This window comes from Diceros bicornis, chromosome 15, assembly GCF_020826845.1.
Source record: "Diceros bicornis minor isolate mBicDic1 chromosome 15, mDicBic1.mat.cur, whole genome shotgun sequence".
NCBI lineage: Eukaryota > Metazoa > Chordata > Mammalia > Perissodactyla > Rhinocerotidae > Diceros > Diceros bicornis.
Genome location: NC_080754.1, coordinates 61,210,604 through 61,228,305, shown reverse-complemented (window position 1 = coordinate 61,228,305; position 17,702 = coordinate 61,210,604). Strand labels below are relative to the sequence as shown.

The following is a 17,702-nucleotide window of genomic DNA, read 5'->3' as shown; positions in this document are numbered from 1 at the left end:
TGAATCATGTTGTTTTTTAATCCATCACACTTTTTCTGCTGGACATGTAAATTGGAAAAGAGTACAGAGCTTCCCCAATCTTTGCTTTTTAATTGTAGATTTTAATTCATTTCCATTTTGAGTTTTATTGATTTTTTCTAGTGTACAGTTTTCTTCTAATTTCCCTTTCTGTATATTTTTTAGTTATTGTCTTAGTGGTCACCCTGAGAATTTCAATTAATCTCATCAATTTATGACAGTTAGTTTGATTTAATACAAACAGATGCATTTTTGTACAAAAACTGCTCCTATATGGAGCTCTTACTCGCCCTTTATGTTGCTTTTGTCACTTATTCCTTCTCTATACATTGTGTATTCATTAACATGGATTTATAATGATTGTTTATGCATTAGGACTTTGTCATATACGAAAATGGAAAAAAATGGGAGTTCCAAAGCAGAAAGCCTTTACTACTGTTTTTGATATTTCCTATGTGGTTACCTTTACTGATGTTATTTTTTAAACATGACTTTGAGTAACTGTCTAGTGTCCCTTCATTTCAACCCAAAGGAAACCCTTTAGCACTTCTGGTAGCACAGGTCTGTTAGTGAAAAACTCTTGAAGATTTTATCTGGAAATATCTTAATTTCTCCTTATTTTTGAAGGACGGTTTTCCCTCATAGAACTCCTGGTTGATAATGTTTCCTTTCAACAGATTGTCACCCTGCTGTCTCCTGGACTACATGGTTTCTTTTTTTTTAACTTTTTGTTTATTGCAGTGACAGTGGTTTATAACATTGTATAAATTTCAGGTGTACATCATTATATGTCTATTTCTGCATAGATTACGTCATGTTCACCACCCAAATACTAGTTACAACCCATCACCACACACATGTGCCGAATTATCCCTTTCGCCCTCCTCCCTCCCCCCTTCCCCTCTGGTAACCATCAATCCAATCTCTGTCTCTATGTGTTGGACTACATGGTTTCTGATGAGAAATTGGCTGATATAATCTTCTGTGGATGCCTTGCACATGATGAATTGCTTCCCTCTTACTTTTTTCAAAATTTTCTGTTTGTCTTGGCTCTTGACAGTTTGATTATAATGTGTCTCAGTGTGGATCTCTTTGGTTTATGCTACTTGCAGCTTGTTGAGATTCTTGGATGTGCAGATTCATGACTTTCAAACATGAGAAGCTTTCAGCCGTTACTTGTTCAAATTGTCCTTCTGAAATTTTCCCTCTTTCCTCTTCGTCTGAGACTCCCATAATGCCTGTGTTGGTACACCTGATGGGCAGCCAGAGGTATGTTAGGCCATGCTCCTTTTTCTTCAGTCGTTTTCCTCTCTACTAGTCAGATGGGATATTTAAAGTTGACCTACCTTCAAGTTTGCTGATTCTTTCTTCTGTCTGCTCAAATCTGCTGTTGAACCCTTTGGTGAAGTTTTCATTTCAGTTAATGTATTTTTCAGCTTCAGCATTTTTTTGGTTCCTTTTTTATAATTTCTATCTCTATGGGTATTCTCTATTTGATGAGAATACATTCTCCTGATTTGTTGTCCACGATTTCCTTTAGCTGTTTGAGAATATTGATGGCAATTCATATAAAAATTTTAAAGCTGAATGTTTGGACTTCACAAGCAACTGTTACCTTTATTTCTTTTATAAATGGACCATACTTTCTTACTTATTTGCATAGTTTGTAGATATTTTGGAAATTGGACATTTTGAATATTATAATGTAGTAACTTTGGAAATCAGATTATCTCCCTTCCTTGGGGTTTTCTTGCTACTTATTGTGGGTTGAAGTTGTTTGTTTGTTTTCTAACTTCTTTTTGTAAACACTGTATGCTTTGTCATGTATGTCCATTGAAGTCTACATTCCATGAGCTTAGTGGTCAACTAGTGATTTGCACAGATTTCTTAAATGCCTGTGCCCCCCAGTGTACACTTACTGACATGTTTTGATAAAATTGCTTTTCTTTTTTTTGTGAGGAGGACTAGCCCTGAGGTAACATCTGATGCCAATCCTCCCCTTTTTTCCTTGAGGAAGATTGGCCCTGGGCTAACATCCATGCCCATCTTCCTCTACTATTTTTTTATATGGGATGCCGCCACAGCATGGCTTAACAAGCAGTGCATTGGTGCACACCCGGGATCCGAACCAGTGAACCCCAGGCCGCTGAAGTGGAGCGCGCGCACTTAACTGCTTGCGCCATTGGCCGGCCCCTCAAATTGCTTTTCAAATCAGTTAAGAAAACAAATATTCATTGATAGTGTCTTATAATTACATTTATTAGTGCCGTTTGTCTTTTTATGTGCGTTCATATTATTATCTGAGCCCAGTCTCCTTCAGTCTGAATAACTTTTACTATTTCTTGTATGGTGGATGTGCTAGCAAAAAATTATCTCAGTTTTTATTTATCTGGAATGTCTTCATCTCACCTTTATTTTTAATAGATAGCTTTTCTAGTTATAGAATCCTTGGTCAACAGTTTTTTTCTTTGAGCATTGGACAAAAAGATGATAAACAAGGAGCTGAAAAGCTTCCAAGAAGACACACAAATCAAGACCTAGGAAAGTGACTGAACTGAGCCACGATTTTGTAGTGATGGCAGGTGATGGTATATTGGACTGGGCTGGAGATAGCAGGGAGAATTCTAACAGAATGCAGTAGAAGCCTGGGGAGTAGGTGACCCTGACTGCAGCCAAATGGACAATTTATTTGTTAGACAATCAAAGATGGGACATGAGCGGTACACCAGGCTGAATCCAAACATGATTAAATCTGGTGCCTTGGGCTAGATCCATAGGTTGAGTGGGGAGAAAAGTCACTACTTTGACATCAGGTGGTATTTGATTAAGATAGTGCCACAGACATGGTAGTCATGATTAAGGTTAAGGTTAAAGTTACAGTTCATTATAACAGATGACAGGTGGATGGGTGTCACAAAAACTAATAAAATCTGGCAGTTGCTGAGGATTGGGTTCTCTAATTCTGAGTGTGAAATAAAACAGCCCTATGAGTAGAAACAGCAGAGGAGATTGGGGGATGGGTGTGGGAGAACATATAACCTGGGAGCCTGGATGTCCATGTAGAAATAAGTCACCCGGAGAAGGATAGTGCATATGCCAACCCTCAGTGCTGCTTGAAGGAAGGTGTCCTTTCTGTCCTCCCAAAATGCACCTGCCCAACAGGTGGAGGTGTAGGGGTGCAAAGGAGCCTGCATCTGCTTCCACGCCAGGTGCCCTCACTCAGGCTGTGTCCTCTGGAGAAAAAGCCCTTCACCTGCATAGGTCTGGGGGAGGGGCACTTTCCTCATTCCCACAAAAGTGGTGGATAGTGCAGATGTGGCCCTGAAATCCAGGGACATATGTGAAGGCCACCAGGAATCTTTTGTATCAGTGAAGATACATTGGATAATCTGACATGGAAATAAATATGAAAATAGTCCTTTTGAAGGTAGGATTATTGTTTGACTTCTGTTATGTAGACAAGGACTGAGACCATACAACCCACCAGGCCAAGATGACCTAGGAAAATGAGCTCACATGTGGAAAAGTTTGAAAGCCAGCTGTTCCTTGTCTGCTGTTTTCAAGGAATTAGTTTGGTTCAGTTTTCTCTTTGGTGGCTCTCCTTTCCATCAATCTCAAGGCCAGATCACCTGATCCTACAGGTGACACGACAATCATGGGCCTGGAGAGAGATGAGCTGACAGCATCCCGTTCTTATGACTATGTCTTGGGTCCACAGTTCACGCCCAGGATAATTCCAAAGGCTCAGCTGGGTGAGTGTCTATGTCTCAGCTTCATGAACAGCGAGTGCTCAAGACCCTAGGCGGGTGGTGGGGCGAGGTAGGATTTTCTCAGTGATGTGTTAGGATAATTCTCTTCTCATAATTTTGGTTTTACATCTCACTGAATCATAACTAATCAGTAAGTATTTCCAGATAAAACATAAATTTCATTAATATTAAGATCACAATAATTTATAATTTGTGGAAGGAAGTTTGTAATTTTATGATGTTATTTTGAATTGCAATTTTATTTGAATATTTATCATTTTAATAAATTAGTTCAGAAACAAATTATTTTATGCATTTATGGAAAATTTAACCTTTTAAGACACAGCGAGTCTGAGGTAATCCAGGATGATTTAGTCTTACTTCCTTTTTTTAAACTTGGACGACACTTTAGCATATTTCTAAAACTTTGGTTGTTTACAATAATGTAATTAAACACGAGATTTTCTACGTTTCACAATAGTGAGAGTTTAGCAGATGACGATAAAGAATAGTATGTTTATTCCATTATAGTAATTGTTAACAGAGGGATTCCTTTTGTTGTTGTTGTTACTACAAAACTATCTGGAAACGTCACTTTCTGTTGCATGTCTAATCTCTGTACGGTTAATGACTAACTTACAGAAATGGAAGCATGGTAGCACTCAGCATGATATCAAATATTTCCTTAAAATAAGTTGTTTAATATTTTGTGTTATTTAAATGGACTACAACTTATAAAATGCTCTGTATATTAGCTTGAGTGAGATTGCTTAGTGATGAGAGAATCATAATTTGCAAACTTGAATGACATAGCATTCACTTATAATTATAAAAATTTCTAAATATAATTTCTAAGTATAAAAAAACTTATAATATAAAAAACTATGCTCAAAATTTACTATCTCTGCTGTTTCCTCTGAAAGTTTTAAATTGTTATTAGCTCAATAAGACACATATTCACAAAACTGATAAGTAAATTTCAATTTAGTCATTTAAATTAACAAGTTAACATTGTCTGCATCGAGTCTTCTAGTGTCTGTGTGTCTTTAAAATGGAAGACAGCGAGGATGGAACCAAGATGCTGTTGAAAACAGAAATGAACAAAATGATGATGACAGGGATTGTCTGTCTGTGGCTCTCAACTGCATCAAAACCTCAAGAAACTTGATCAGTAGAAAACTTGTATGTTCCTGAACACTGGAGAATTTTAAGTTTTTCTTAAAATAACTCATGTTAAGCCCCTGCATCTCATGTAAAGGAGGGAAGATGTCAGAGACAATGGGCCTTGACTAACCTGAAGAGAGTTCTTGGAGCACAGAAAACATGCTTTCCATTTCCTTCCTGAAACAACATTTGAAACAACAAGTTGTGATCTCCTCATGACTGTGATGCACAGGGTCACGGTGGTAAAAGATCTTGCAATCCTTTATGAGAAAAAGTGTCACATTTTTGCTCAGATCTTTTTGGTTTCCGTGGTCAGAAAAACACACTGCAGACAGGATTTTAAAGTTTCCAGAAATAGATAACACAGGATTTGTGTTTGAGCCCGTCCAGTGTTTTCCTGACTCCTACTTCTGCAGCAACATGTCCCCTGCCCATGTTTTCCCCGTTTAAGCCAAGAATTAAATGTCCTGGGATTATGAATACCCTCAGTAGCAAGCACTTTGCTTCCAGCTGCACCCTACATGAAGTTCAATTGCCAAAGAACAGTGGGTGCATTTCAGGTTTTCAATGGTATCTGGAACTTACCATCATGATTCTGTTTACATTTGTACATTTCACAAAGGCTTTTCATGGCACTGATCTAGCTGGGAAAGGTAATTTCCTTTCTGATATTGCCAGGTGTGTTTCTAAAGTTGCGAACTATTGCCTCTGACCCAACCAACCCCCGGTTCCCCAACCAGGTCACCTGCAATTCTCACAAGAGCTGTATGCTGTCATTGACCAGTCATGGGTTTTACCATGCTTTTCATAGAATATGGTAAAACCTATAAGGAAAATAACTTTTTATTCATACAATAATAAAAAACCCACAGGATATTATTTTGTGATCTAGATTTCACTTAACTATATGCTAGGCAAAGAACTACATTAAAAAGATATCCATCATAAAATAACACAACACTAAACATTAGATATTATTATATAGATGAAGAAATAGGCTTCATCAAACTTTTTTTCTCAAAAATAGTATATTGTCTAATGCAAAATAGCACTTGGGTTTTATTAATGGCTTCTTCCTTTGATTACAGTCCTTCTCTTCTTCAGACATCTGGTCTAAGCTCTTAGACTTCATGACCAGTCTTCTGTTCCCTGTGCCTTTAATGGTGTTATTTCCCCCACCATTGTCCATGATTAGGCTTATACTTTGGGGCCAATAATAGTGCGAATAGCCAAAAGTGAAGGCAGTCTGATGAGGGTGAACTTGAGCTGCATTTTCTGTCTTCTGAGAGTGCTCAGGGGCTTCACTCTCAGCCCCAGGACAAGCTGGTCATCACTTCTCACAGTGAACGCTGAGATGTGCATTCAAACTGCTAAGTTTCTAAGGTATCAGTTAGGACCCAAGTCTCCTTTACACTCAGACCAAACTACATGGCCTCTATGAATTTTTCTTCTATTCCACTTCTCCAAGGTCTGCACCACGTTTTCAGATCCCATGAATATTTCATGTTGAGGTTGCCAGATAAACCAAATGAAAATACAGCGCACACAGTTAAGTTTAAAATTTGGAAAGACAACAAATAACATTTTAGTATAACTGTGTAACGTTTGCCTGTAATATTTGTATGCACTACCTGGGGGTATTAAAGATATTATTTGTAGTATATTACTATGTATAGTAACTGTTTGCCTGAAATTCATATTTAACTGACTGTACTTGATCTGTTAACCCCAGTCCTTGAGAACCATAGTCCTCTCACGTCAGGCTCAGCACTAGGGCCCTCAAGAGCCTCATGGAGAAGGATGCCCATGGTGATCCAGCAGATACACTCCTTCTCAGTGCGACAGTCAATTTCAGAGTGCAGGCATGAATTAGAAGCAGTGAGACAGACATTCCATGGGGTGAGAGAAGAAAATATTAAAATTATCCATGTTACTTTACCCAATATTTTCCCTATATGTTTAGGTAATGGCTTAAACTGTATGTAGAATATTAATAAAATGTTTCAGACACAGTTATTAAATAATTCCCCATATATTGTTGGTGATTCCCAAATATTTGATTACTTGTCCTGGGATTAACGTGATCCTTAGATGTAGAGACCATTGTGCCTCCGAGTCAGTATTACCCTGGTGCTTCTCCTGAGTGTGACGCGGCAGCAGAACCAAAGTGTGTGTGGGCGCAGACGTTTGCCTGTGAGAACCGCTGGTTGTTTGGTTATGGCAATGACGCAAATATGTCCCTTTACTAGATTAAGCTTTGGGAGAAAGAGTAAAAAGCATTTACTCAACTATGAAATGTCTCCTTTATAAATTCGTTTCTATCAGGTGGTCTTAGATCAATGTTCTGCCTCAGCTGTGATTTTCTGAGTTTGAGCCAATAATACTATTAAATTATCTGCATTGTTTTTCACATTTATATTTATGGGTCACTGTGTTTATAAATGATCTTAAAAACATAACTGAATACTCTTTCATCTCAGAAGAGGAAGAGAGGAATTGTGGGGATTTCCTTTGCACAGCATGATACAGCTGAATTTTTCTAAGCCCTGGATTGAATTAATTTGATCAAATTATGATGCCTGCATCCAGGGCAAATAACATGAGAAAGTAATTTCAAAACCATTCAGTGATATTTCACAAAGGATTCTGTTACAGAGATTTCGTGATTAAGGCATGAGCGGAGGCATCTTTAGTAATGGAGACCTAAGTATCTTTACAAGGCCTGGCAGGGTATCCCTGTATTAAGTGAAGTCTCAAGACATGAAGTGCCATGTGAACACTGTGATGCAACCTCCTGAATGTCATAAAGTCCAGAAACATTTTTTTGTTTGTTCTCTTGAAAATTGAGATCAAGATTTTAGCGATCCTCTGCTGAGATGAAGAGAGTTTCCATAAGGGGTCTCTGTATGGAAACTCTACTGGGAGAGAGCTAGGATCATTTCGAGGAGATACACTTCTTATAAAGATGTCCGCATCTCAATCCCACACTGTGGGAATACAGTCTTAGGTAATATGACACAAAGGAGTTAAGGTGCAGATGCAGTGAAGGTCGATAATCAGCTGACTTTAGGATAGGGCAGGCCCCACCCCATGTAATCACAGAGTACTCAAATGTGGAAGAAGGACCGAAAAGAAAAAGCATCAGAGTGATTTGATGTGGGATAGGCTCAAAGGAATATTTTTTTTCCAAAGTTTTTTGGTAATTTTTTCCCCATTAGCATAAAATGTTCATTTGTACAAACACTCATGATTTGTTTTTTAATAAAAATTGTGTATATTTAAGGTTTACAGCATGATGTTTTGACATACATACACATAGTGAAATGACTACTACAATCAAGCTAATTAACATATATTAACATTTCTCCTTACATTGTTACCACTTTTTTTGTATGGTGAGAACACCTGAAATCTACACTCTTAGCAAATTTCCAGTGTATAACACAGTATTATTTTAGACTTATTTATCATACATAACTGCAACCTTGTTCCCCTTAACCAACATCTCCCCATTTTCCACGCCTCCCCCCCCCCACCCCCCAGGTAACCACCACTCTACTCTCTGCTCTCATGTATTCAACTTTTTTAGATTCCACATAGAAGTGGGATCATGCAGTATTTGTCTTCTGTGTCTGGCTTATTTCACTTAGCATAATATCCTCCAGGTTTATGCATGTCGTTGGAAATCGCAGGATTTTCTTTTTAAAGGTTGAATAATATTCCAATGTATATAGACACACTACAATTTCTTTATCCATTCATCTGTCAACAGATGTTTAGGTTGTTTCCATATCTTAGGTATTGTGAATAATATTGCCATGAATTTGGAAGCACAGATGTCTCTTCGAGCTACTGATTTCATTTTATATGAACATCACTGTTTAGAAAGCATTTGTTTACTTTCTGCATTCTTTCATTTAATATTCACACTCAGAACAGTGAGTCCCAATACCCTAGTAGTATAGATAATGTGCACCCTATACATATATGATTGTGGATGTGTTGGTATGTGATATGTTAATTATTTAGTGTATAAACTAATATTGAGACTGTATTTTTAAGAATTTAAATGAGATAGGGTCAATCAAGAATAAATTGGTGAAATTAAAATGATGGGGGAAGTGATTATTTTGATTATGGAATGAATAACACGGAAGAGGGGAGATCTTTTGTTTATTTTTTCTGACTATAAAACATGTTTCTTCTTTTCCATTAAGACCATCACTTTCCATTTATGTTACCATTAAGAAATGCCATTTTCTCCCAAGCTGCCATCGGACTCACTGCCAACATATTCCTCCTTCTCTTCCACATCTTCACAGCCCTTCTGGATCACAGGCCGAATGAGCTCACTGAACTGACCATCTGTCACTTGACCCTCATCGACACAGTGATGCTCCTCACCAGGGTGTTCTTGAAGGCAACACGTTTCCGCGTCTTCCCTCTGGGAGTCACTGAAATGAGTGACACGATGATGGCGCAGTGTCGAAGGAGATACAGTCTCCACATTCTGTCACCACACTGAGGTGCAGCACCTCGTGCAACATGAACAGGAAACTGACACAACATGTGAGTTACTTCACTAAAACTGAATCCAAGGCCATTCCTCACAAGAGACAGGACTGCGTTTAGAGAGCAGGAGCCAGCCATCCGCGCCACGTCACAGGCCGGATCAGTGTCCTTAAACTCTTACCCTGGAAACTGAGCACGAAGAGTCCCACGGACCAGCAGCAATTCCGACCAGAAGCGCAAGCGCAGGACCCCTCACCCCTGTGCCGCCATCACAGTCTTGACTGGCCGTCGGTGGCTCTGCACCGTCCCACCTGCACTGCAGGACAGGACCGACCTGTCCTTCCCGGAGCCTGAAATGCCACAGGCCGAGGCCCCCTCACAGCTCCCTCGGACGGAGGCACTGCACACTCAACGCAGGCTGAGGTGCCTGGACCAGACCGCCAGGCTCCCTGACCGTCCGGATCTTACCTTCTAAAGGAGGAAGGAGACATGCTTCTAAATACACTCACTTCTAACGTTCAACTTCCTAATTTCTATTAAGATTTGTTTTTGGAGACAGAGGGCCCACTTGCTAGCTGTAGGACACGTGACTTAACTTCTCTAAGCCTCAGTCTCCTCACCCATGAAATGGGCAAAGCTGCCGGCTCTGCCCGGTGGAGTGGGAAGACGGGACAGGGGCCAGGCTCCAGCAACGTGTGCAGCACCCGACCCTGGTTTTGAGCACCTCCTCCTCCTCTCTGTCATATGCGTTCAGGCCTCGAGACTTATAAGATGAAACTGAATCACCCTCCCCCAAACAAAAAACCACTTTTGTTTTATCATCAGAATCAATTTCTCCAAAATATGTACTAATACCTCTGCAGAACAGAAAACATTACGGAACAACAGTTCAGAAAATATTAAAGAGAAAAACCAATACGTGTCTGCTTTGAAACGAAAGTTCTCAGTCACTAACATGTGCACAGATTGACCAGCACGCGAGTCCACTCTCCAAGGTCCCTGTATCGACTCTCTGCTCTCAGACTGACCAGCTCCACTGCGGCTTGATGCCAGAGCCTGCGTATATCTCCCAGAGAGGGCACCCCTCTGTGGACTGCCCTCATTGTAGTTTCAGCATCTCTACACGCGATATCTTATCACTTATGAAGCAGTTCACATACCTCCTGAGTTAAAAGGACTCAAACCTTGGAAAGAACGCCAGTCTCCAGGCAATGAGTTAAATTGGAAATATGACGACACGCAGGAGAAGCAAGATGGACAGGCACCGTCCACCTGAAGAAAGAGGCCCTTTTAGAAGCGTTTTCCCCCTTTGGTCACCTGGGTCCCAGTCGCTTGATTTCCCACATCTTCTTCCCTGGGATGTCCCTGAGCACACCTGAAGAGGAAGTGGAAATAGTACGTAATTCCATTAGAAGACAATGGTTGGACTTAACATTATTGATCTGATACCTGGAAAAGTAGGGGATTGTGCTCAATGAATGTAACCAACTTCTCTCCACTTGGTACCAATCACACTGTAATTCAACCAGGGGGAACCACAGAAACGTGAACCATTAGATTCTTTTAGAGCTTACCGTACTGCATCACGTTTCAAGACACTTCCCCAAAGCACTTCTTATATTTTCTGAGATCCTATACTTTATAAATAAAATCAAAGGAAGGGCTCTCTCCCTTTCTTTAGAAAACACTTATATTTAAGATAACAGGTTTGCAAGTAGTTATGTTTTAAAATCCCTAATAGTTTATATAAAGATGCTGGTGGTTCAGTTCTGAATGGAAGAAAGAAAAGAAAGATAGAAGGAGAAGAAAAGAACCCAGAACTTGAGCTACATCAGAAAACTGGAAACCTACTTTAGTGAACACACTGGACAGAAGGTCCACATTAAACCCACCGCCCTGTAGTGAGCAGCCCTCTCATCCACTCACGCTCACACTCACACACTGGATTTGCATTATGCACAAGCTCTACAAACTGAAGTTCCTACAGTACAGGGATATGCAAGTGACTATTAATTCAGTTTCTGCTCTTCTGATTACCAAGTGCCAGACATGATGTGAAGCACTGGAGATGCAGGCATAAGATACTGGCTCTGTCCTCAAGGAATGGACAGTGTGGCTATTTAAGTGCTGGCACCAGCCAGTTCCTTGAACTGAGAGTGTGTTTTGACACAGCGCTCGTGGCCCCGTGAAGAAGACAACCAGCCCGTGGTCTGACTGCCACCTTCCAGACCTCCACATGCCGGCAGCCCTGGGCCCCCCTCCCTGGTCCTTCTCTTTCCTCCCACACTCAGACCCTCATCCAAAGTGGCCTCCCGCACACTCCTACCTCTAGTCCAGGCCTACTCCCTGAGCTCCAGGCCCGGAGACCCAAAGGCTCCCTGGACATCACAACACAGGTGTCTAACAGGCACCTCACAGTCAGCGCCTACAAAACCAAACTCCATCAGCTCCCACTAAGCAGGATCTCCCCAAGTCTTCCCCACCTGAGTTTCTGAGCTCAGGCCCTAAACCTCCCTCCAGCTTCAACTCCTCCCTCTGCAACCCCGCCCTCACACTTCCAACCTGTACACAGTCCTAAGGTCCGGACCTTCAAACACACCCGGAATTCACCCTCCCCACCCTGACCTGAGCCTCAAGGCCTCTTGCCTGGCTTATTGCAACAGCCTCCTAATTGGTCTCCTTGCTTCTGCCATGCTCTGTGGTATGTTCTCAAGAGCAGCCAGAGCGAGTCTGCTAAACATACGTTCAGTCACGTTACTCCTGCTCTCAAAACCTTCCAAAGGGTCACCATCCCATTGAGAACAGACACCCACTCCGCACTATGACCCAACGAGGCCCCAGGACTGGGCCCAACTCACCCCTCTGTCTTCAGCTCCTGGTTCCCTCACCCCACCTGCTGTACCCTGGTCACACTGGCCTATTGCTGCTCCCAGAGCATGCCACTCGCCCTTCCTCCTGCACTGCTTTCGTGTCTTACATAAAACGCTCCTCCGCAGTGAGACCTTTCCTGGCCATCCTGGCCACAACTCCAGCCTCCTCTTGCTCGGCCCACATCACTCTCCCACATCCCAATCTTCCACACGGTGTCATGTCATGTCAGCCGGGGCACAGCTGTTGTCTCTTCACTTCTCTAGCCCCAGGGTCTAGAACAATGCCTGAGGCAAACTTTGCACTCCAAAATACATGCAGTTCCTTGAACAGATGAGTATAAAAACAACCAGGAACTGCCTAACACTTGGTCAAGGAAGGCTGAATCTGTAAGGACTCCAGGGATCAGTGGAGGCTGGTCCATTAATCGTCCCTAAAAGGACATATGTACAGCATCACATCAGAAAAGAAATTCCCCAGCACACCCTACAGATATCATATGTATTCTTATCAGCATCAACAGAGGTCTTCCACCTTTTCTACTTTGAAGCAGCCTTCCGTGTCCCATAGGGGATCATCCTAACTTGAACATGAGATTTTCACACTGAAGGTAGTATGACCAACATTAAACTGTGCTTTTCACCTTAACCAAGTCTCTCCGAAGAATGGTCATAGGTATGCAAGCAGTAAGAACTTCAAAGAAAGTGGATAAGTAAATAATTGTGTTCCTTCTCCCACCCTATGCCCCTGCGAACAGTACAACAGCCCCTGATACTTTCTTGTTTTAAAACAAACTTCACAGAAAATCCGTCTGGTTAACACGCTCCTTTGGGAGTCAGGGCTACTGTTTCCTCCAGCCACCTAACACATTTAAGTGAAGAGATGCCACAGACCGTTGAAATCTTGGGCGAACATGCCTACGTTACAGTTTACAAACTGGGATTTCAGTCAATTGATGTTGCAGCTGCCAGGAAGAGAAAACCGAAGGAAGAACACTGCCACCCAGGATGACAGGTGGAATTAAATCAGGGGAAAGACTTCCTGGACGGAGGAGGGGTTCTTGAAGGAAATCACTCCCTACAAGGAATGAAAGAACCAAAACTGTTGTGGGATGAAAAAGAGAGCGCGTGTAACAACGCTTTCAAGGCTACTGGACCAAGAGCCACAACATCTTGCATCAAAAATTCCGGAACTGTCCCCTCTGGAGGAGCAGCATAAGAGGATGGGCCAACACCCCACCCCCGCCCCCCGAAAAGCGCCTGGATGATCTGTTGGTCAGTGAATGAAACAACACAACTGCGTGTGCTGTGAGTGTTGGAGCGTCTCCCCTCAGCCCCCAACAGAACCAAGAGAGCTTGCCCGTCTTCCCTCCCGGCGGGGGAGGCAGAAGCCCTTTCAAGACGCGCTCCGCCCGAGCGCGTCCCGCCGCCGCGCTGTCCCTTCTCGTCGCCGCGGCCTGGGCCTGGCGGGGGTCGCCGGGCGCTGCGGGCGGCCTGGAAAAGCGCCGGGACCCGCCGATCCCGACCGTGAGCCCCGCGCCGGCCTCGCCCCGCCCGAGGGCCCCGCCCCGGCCGCCGCCCTGCGCCCAAGCCCCCGGGACGTCCCGGGCCGCGGCGCCGGGCGAGCGCCCCCCGCGGCCGCCCCTCCCGGCTCCCTCCGCGCCCCGTCTTCCCGCGCCGACGCGGCTGGGCGCCGCCATCTTGCCGGACGGCGGCCCCCACGTCCCGCCGCCCAGTCGCCGCCGCCGCACCCCTGGGGGGTCCCGCTAGGGGCCCAAACCCCGAGGTGGTGACGGGCTGCGGGCCGCGAACTGAGCCGACCGGCAGGGCAGGGGGACAAGCCGCCCCTCCCTCCGCCGGGCGCCGGGCTGCCCGCCGGCCACGGCCCTGCCCGCTGGGCCCCGCGGGGAAACTGACGCCGCGCGGCCGGCCCGAGGCGGCCTCACTTGGGGCGCCGGGCCTCGGGGCCGGTCCCGCGAATGAGCCAGCGCCCGGGCGCTGTGTGACCTTGGCCCTGGCTGGCGTCTCTGGCCCGGGCTCCTCGCGTCGCCGTGGCCACCGGCGGTCACTCCCGCGCGCACCCTGAGCCCACCTGGAGGCCGCCCGGCTTCCACCTTAGGGCCTCCACCACCCTCTCACCACCACCCCGCGGCCACCTTAAGCTCCCCTCACTCAAGTTGGTGCTGACAATTTCCAGAAACAGTGTGTTCCGGAAACGCTCCTCTTTTGGTCAGCTGTCCTCCTGCGTTTGCTCTGACTTCTCCGCTCCTTTGATCCTGGGAGCCCGCCTTGATCTCTGCCATCAGGACTGTGGCTGAGCAAATGCAACTTGTACCTGGGTTACCACGGGCTCCCAGATGCTCTGTGACTAGAAGGATCTGGCGGTTCCGGGGAAAGGTAGCTCTGCCCATAGAGGTGAGGCCTGGAGCGGATCCTGACAGCATCCTGCGGGGAGCAGGGCACGGCCCACGCCTCCTGGAGAGGCTGACCCTGCGGACTCGCGGGAGGGGCGCCTTTCCCACTTCCTCCTGGGCCCCCGAGGAAGTTGGCCCCGGACAGGGCAAGGGGTTTGGCTTCCCTCTGGCCTGGCGCCTTCCTGAGGGCTTCTGGAATTCAGCTATTTCAGCGAGTCCCTTTCTGTGGACTTCTACACTGAAGGTGCCAGGACAGTGAACTGAAGGGACTTGACGTGAAAGACCCCCTCGCAGATACTTCTGTTTGATGTTGCAGGGTGTTAAGTTTTAAAGACCTGAATGACGCTTGTCATTTATAGTCTTATTGGAAGTTTACAGTGGTTTGTTCTGAGTCTCATGTTGTTCCCGTCTATCAAAAGAACTGGTAATATTGGAGTATTTCCAGAGGTCAGCCACTGAGCTTTCTGGACAGTTTCTTTTAGAGCTTGTGTCCCCAAAATTTGGTTACTGTGTCTGAAAATGAGGCAGGCTGCTCTTGGCATTCATAATGGTCTAACGTGGTAGGGGGCCAAGGAGGTGGGAATTGGGGGGGAGGTGTTTGGGAGATGGGCTCAGAAAGCATGGAGAAAGTTTAGAAGGTCATGTTACTTAGAAGTTCCTGAGGAGCTAGTATTCACCCAGGTCCTGGTCCACAGCAGCCTCAGGTGGGTTAGATGACCGCAGATGGAGCAGAGAGCCCTGTGGAGTGACCACCCCCACCCCCATGTGCTCAGTTCCATCTCAATAGAAATCTTACCTTAATGAGAAGAAAGGAATATTCAGTATGTTGCTCAGTATCTTCCAGGGGCTGGTTGTGTCTTAAAGGGAGCCGTTTTACCCCTGATAGTGGAAGTACAGTAGGAACACAGACCTACAGCTTTTGAGTCTGACCCCCTCTTAGAGCTGGTCGCCCATCCTCAGCTGCTTGAGCCACAGCTGGCGCCAGACGCCATGCTGAGTGTCTGGGAAGCTCTGCTGGCTGACACCTGGCCTGGCTTGTAAATGGGGGACCAACCATGCCATTTTTAGCACCAAAATCCTGCATCCCCAGCACAGCAGGACGGTTGGTCAGCTGTGAGCTTCTAGGAGCTGTTTCTGGGGCTTTCTGAAGCCTGTCCTGTGGTCTTGATGCCATCCTGTGCCATGTGTCTGAGCATCTGTATGCCTTGAGCATATGTAGGAGGAGTTCCTCACCTTCCTTATCTGCCCTGCAGACTGTAAGCTCCTTAAGGGTAGGCAATGGGTCCTGCATCTTTCCATTCCAGTAATAACTTGCAATTAGAAGGTGTTCCTTCAATCGTTACTCGGGTTTTAAATGTGGAAGTCAATACAGGTCTGGATATTTGCAAAAACACTTGTTTTGCTTTTATAGTAGATCATTTTAGGAAAAGACGTTTAATTATGTCTTTCTAATTACTGTGTCATTTGTCCTGCAGGTTCCCCCCAAAGACCTCAAAACGGCTCATCCAGTGGGTAAAAGCTGTTCAGAGGGATAACTGGACCCCCACTAAGTATTCTTTCCTCTGTAGTGAACATTTTGCCAAAGACAGCTTCTCCAAAAGGCTGGAGGATCAGCACTGCCTGCTCAAGTCCATGGCCGTGCCCTCCATCTTTTACCTGATGCCACACCAGGAGAAAGGACACCAGAAAGGCCTTGGGGGGCCTTGGGGGGCCTGAGGGGACATTCGAGTGAAGCAGAAGAGAAGGGAGCTGCAGGTTCATCGTCGTCCTCAGGTGAAAACCTGATGGACAAGCCAGAGTGCTACAAGTTGAAGCGAGCCGCTCTGCAGGGTGAAACTGCACCGAGGGCCACCCAGGAGGCGCCGGTCAGGAGAGGGCACAGCACTCTCTGGAAGGAACTCAGGAGATGGTGTGGCCATCACAGCCTCAGGCAGCCAGGGAGAAGCAAACACCTCTACTGTGGATCTTGGCGATGAGCTCACCACCTCCCCCTATGGGGCCAGCTAGATAAGAGTGGGGTTTCCTCAGATGACTTTCTCTCCCACCCCCAGGATCTGGGGCATGCAAATTTATCGGCTTGCTTCCTTCCTAATAGAATTTTCTTCTCCAAACACAATCCGGAGAGGTGCATCCCCAAGAGCCTGTCGAAAGAAAGAGGTTGGAGAGATACGTGGAGCCTGGTTGCAGGGGGACCAGCCTGGGGCCAGACAAGGGCTTGGCCCAGAGCCGCCAGACTTTATCACTCAGACTGATGCCTCAGAAGCCCCCTAGAGCCCCTCTGTCCCTCTGACACGTCAGCCCGACGCCAGCTGTGGAATCTGCAGAGTGAGCCCAGTGATGCAGCCCCATGTCCATCACCACGGTCATCCTGTCAGCGTCGGGGACCTGCAGACTCCTGACTCGCCGCACTCCTACTGCTTCTGCTCTGGGCAGAACAAGAGCCAGGGGTGCTGCCTGCAGGGGCAGGTGGCAAAGAATGGAGAGCCGAAGACCCTGCGGCAGAGGGTCAGTGCTCAGACAGCAGGCGTCCAAACTACAGGAGAAGCTGGACGAGCTGAAGACAGTGAGCTTCCCCTCCCTGAGCAGCCTGCTGTCCCCCTGCCAGGGTCAGTACCAGAGCCTGGCGGCTCGCCCCGCCCGGTCACTATGAGGGGTTTCTTGCTATGTGGCTGAGGGCCCCTGAGCACTTCTGTGTGTCACATCCTCCCTGCTCTCTTGGGAGAAGGCTCTGATAGTAGCCGTGCCTTGTAGACAGGGAGCCCAGGCTGGAGAGCTTACCTCCCTCGTTCCAGGGCACTCGAGAGGCATCTGTAGCTGTCGCGGTCTAGCTGGTGGGAAAGGAGGCATTTCAGGTCAGCTGGGAAAGCCAGAACTACCCAGTGAGTGGTGCCTGGACAGTTGGTTTTCCACTTGATCGGGGGAAAGTCAGCTCTATCGCATACCGCACACAACATAAACTCCAAATGAGTTAGGATCTA

The 17,702-nt window shown here is 45.6% G+C and overlaps 1 pseudogene; it reads left to right on the top strand.

The window, feature by feature from the left end:
- The first annotated feature begins 15,779 nt into the window (after nucleotides 1–15,779).
- LOC131414625 (peroxynitrite isomerase THAP4-like) lies at nucleotides 15,780–17,414 on the top strand (annotated as a pseudogene).
- The last annotated feature ends 288 nt before the right edge of the window (nucleotides 17,415–17,702 follow it).